The 4,045-nt window shown below is 39.5% G+C and overlaps 1 long non-coding RNA gene across 1 annotated transcript; it reads right to left on the bottom strand.

The window, feature by feature from the left end:
• Window positions 1-1,911: 1,911 nt before the first annotated feature.
• LOC133115823 (uncharacterized) lies at window positions 1,912-3,580 on the bottom strand. Its single transcript, XR_009705836.1, has 4 exons — window positions 3,480-3,580; window positions 2,436-2,524; window positions 2,123-2,271; window positions 1,912-2,028 (listed from the first exon to the last, which is right to left on the bottom strand). It is a non-coding gene; the product is annotated as an uncharacterized LOC133115823 (long non-coding RNA).
• Between the last annotated feature and the right edge of the window lie 465 nt (window positions 3,581-4,045).

The following is a 4,045-nucleotide window of genomic DNA, read 5'->3' as shown; positions in this document are numbered from 1 at the left end:
CCTGAACAGTCACTCCAGCTTCATAACAGTCAGAATTGCACCATAGCCATACACAGGGCAGGTTCCACCAGAAGCACATTACATTACACACACATACAGTAACAGAAACAAAACAGGGAGAAACCCGAGACTTCAGGGTTTTAGTTTTTTTTTTTACAAAGCAGAGACATGGAGACATCCTGGATACACCAAAGGGGATAAGATTTGTCTGTGTAATATGAGGCATCGCTGTGGGACATATACTCTTGATGGGAGCAGCTTACTGTGCATTTTCAGACCCTTCATGCCGGCCCTTCATGCTGTGGTACAGATGATAAGTTACCCAACACAAGAAGGTCTCTGCACCAGTAACGATCAGCTCACGGATGTGATTTTACATGGGTGACATGGGAGAGACATCGGCTCCTGCCGTCCATGAATTTTGTGCGATGCCTCAATCCACAAAGGGCTTATTGAAGGGCCTTTAAATCAGGGGCATGTCATGTGATTTAAATGGTAGTCATGTATAGTTTTTCTTTCTCGATTGCAGTTGAATGTTTCTGTAAGTGATATTGCAGATATGGAGAAATGTTCCTGATTCTACCATAGGTTAATGTAATTTACGTAACACAACGTGTATACACGCCCGCCCCCATATATTGTCATATTGATTCACCAGCAGTTCTTTGATGAGTAATATTGGGATGAGAAACTTTCAAAAGTGTATTGTTGCTCAATATCTCCAGCCTCTGCAGGCTTTCTCACTCCGAGAGCAGGTGGGGGAGTAATTTCAGCATAGGAATAATGCCCAAAATAACTTTCAGTCCTCAGACTTATTGAAGCACTTATCAACAGCCAAGAGGCTGGGATCAAGGGTATCTGGCAGTATATGTGTAACGGGGAGGGGTAGAGATTTAATACATCTGTAATACATCTTCATTAATCTGTCTTGGGTTCACCACATTACTCCTCTCTCTACCAATAACTGGCAAGTTCAGTGTTTCACAGGGCAAATCCACTCTGCCTCACAGTTGGGAGGATGCTGTAGTGTTCTCAAGTGCCGTGGAGGACCGTGTGTATGCTGGGGTTTTTTCCTGCCTCATATGATGATTATATTAGTTCAATTGTTTGCTGAATTGGGGCTGTAGGTTTGCACATATGTATATAAACCAAAATGTTTTGGTTGTCTAAATATCGACTGTTGGTTATATTTTGTCTTTTAATGCAGTTCCATGCATATGGCTGAATGAGAAATGGGAATCAATTAAGGCAGCATTCATTTGTTGGAGCGCAAACCTACATACACACGGCTCACTGTGGCAATGAGACCACAGATGTACAGTCCAGAGGAAAGACAAGGACTCACAGGAGTAAGAGAAGAGAGACATAAAGACTGCAGAAGGAGTACAATAAACCCTTCTATTCATAGGTTCATCCTCATATATCAAAATGTAGACTGGCAGGCATTATACCTACCAGGTTTTAATTGAAAGAGAGCATAGAAAAATACAAATAGCATACTGAATGTGATGATACATTGCAGTTAGAGGTTGCTGCCATCATCAAATATTAGTTTAGATATCCCTGTTTACAGTTGCTATGAAAAGATCAAATGAATTTCAAACCTAAAGGTATGGACAGCCCAACATTTGGACGATGGACAACACAAACTGTCATACCATTAAAAAAAAAGTAATTATTTTTTATCATGATGATGATTATCATGAACTTCAAAAATGAAGCTACAAACTACAGTTTTCTCCAGGAGGTCACTGATTTATGTATGGTGACAGTCAGTTATGTAGAAATAACATCTCCAGGGATAGACACCCTGCACATTGAGTTCTCTTCATTTCTTTATTTTACATTGACTTTAAAATGAAATGTGATAAGCAGCTGATCTTTGATATCAGGTGTTTAAGTATTATTTTTATCGTAATTTCCTAATAAATGCAGAGTGAGCAGAGGGCATCGAAGGGACATTTCAAAAAGCCTGAAAAACAGGGCCTCCTTCAGAAGAGGAAGCCGTGGACAACTGGAGCCTTGTATCTGCCAGGGAAAGCATGAATTGGGATAAATTCAACAGCACGGGCACCTGTGCAAATAAGGGCAGTGGAGCATGTATCAAACTAAATAAACTCACCTTTACTGGAAGGGGAGGCACTGATGACAGACTGCACTCCATAGCCGCGCTCAGCCTAATAAACCCTGAGAACGTGCGGTGCAGAGGATGTGAGCAGGCACAACCGCCATACAGGGAACAGCAGGCAGCAGTCTCAGCAAACCGGCTATCTGGAGAATTGGGTAATGTAGGCCAGAGAATCACACCATAGGATCGAACGTATTCGTGATTACGGCCACACTTTACAATAAGGGTATATAAATTAGCATTAACTAATGTAGTTGTTAACATGAATGAATGATGTACAAATCAGTGGCGGCTGGTAGTCATTTACCTGGGTGGAGCAGCATATAGACGCGTGCACGTACGCACGCACACACAAATGCAGGCATAGAGACACACACCAGTACTCAGCTCCAACCTCTATAATTACAAAGGAAAGACAAAAAAATGGCAAGATTAAAATGTGTTTTTGTATATAGTTAACAATAATCTTAACCTTGGAAACTTATGTAACAATGAAAAACAAGAAAATAGTAAACATCTAAATTTGGATGTTGTCCAAATTAACCTACTTGACGCCGGATGGTGGCTGTACATAATACAAATACACAAAAAGAAAAAAAGAAAAGAAAACTTCGTATGACATTATCATCACCCCCAGAAGTTTCAGTCGTTTTTTTTGTTTTGTTTTTTACATTAACAGTTAAACCACATAAAAACACAAAGTGAAAACACAAAGATAAGACTCAGAAAGACCTCAAATGAGGAAGTTATGTTACAGTAACACAAGTTGCAATTGTCAATAGGCTACGTTTACACCGGCCTATCATTTTTGTTTGTATCAACATGCAGTAGCATACAGGCTAAGGAGTACAATAAATAACTGCCTGGCTAGCTTGCCATCTAGCCAAATAAATACACACTGTATTTCACTCAAAAAATAACTAAACGGCATCGATGGTGAACATTTCCAAATCCAAACTTAGCCACTTTAGAGGAGAGCAGCATTAAAACAATAAAATAATAGTTAGACCTGTGTATTAGGATGATGCCCGTTTGATTCCTTGTCAGAAAAACATTGTAATAAAACGAACAATGGTTTTACCCTAACCTAAGCTACATGTAACTACAACAGCACCCCGATGATCTTTTTTAAACTAGCTAGCTAGCGATCTAGTTATAATTTCGGAACGGATATGTTAATTTATATGTTAACTGGTTAAATCTTGGCAGCGCAGAGTAGCTGGTAATTGCTGTAGCTACAAACAAGCTATGCTCTATAAGCTAACGATGAAGGCGGGCAAAGTCCAGCCATTTTGGATGGCTAAACTAAAATATATATATATTTAAGCATTAAATAAATGACTTATCGTACTTGCTACATCTGTGATGGAGATGCTGCTAGAATTAGAATGGCAGTTGAACGCCCACTGTAAACCAACGGCTGGCAGTCGCTCTAGCAAAGGCTCTCTGGGCTTCTGGGAATAACATATCTATGGCCCAGGGGCACAAAAAAGTGCACTTCAAGTGCGCATCATGGCTGGAAGCCGAGCCCATCGTGCCTAGCCAAAGCTGACAGATAGTTTATGAGATAGAAGAGTAAGAAAAATTGATTCTAAATATTATGTATTTATGTACATGATTTTCCCTCAGGTAAATCTGCGATTTAACAGATAAACAGCTTCCATTTGTATAAATACATAAACAAAGCTGAGCAGCTTCACTTTTCAGCAGTTAGTTAGATAATTATTACAGTAGTTAATGTCAATTCATGTAGCCTTATTGTAAAGTGTTACCGTGATTACTTTACACGTAATTACTTTATCACACTAAAAACATAATACATAACTGTCATTCTTATAGTTTTGCACATTATGATTATGGTGTGTGTGTGTTTGAGTGAGTGTTTTCCCACGTCCCCTTGCTCCAGGTGTCTTCTCT

The sequence above is a fragment of the Conger conger genome, chromosome 2 (assembly GCF_963514075.1).
Source record: "Conger conger chromosome 2, fConCon1.1, whole genome shotgun sequence".
Lineage (NCBI taxonomy): Eukaryota > Metazoa > Chordata > Actinopteri > Anguilliformes > Congridae > Conger > Conger conger.
Note: the sequence above shows the minus strand (reverse complement) of the source record. Positions and strands in the feature narration are given on the sequence as shown.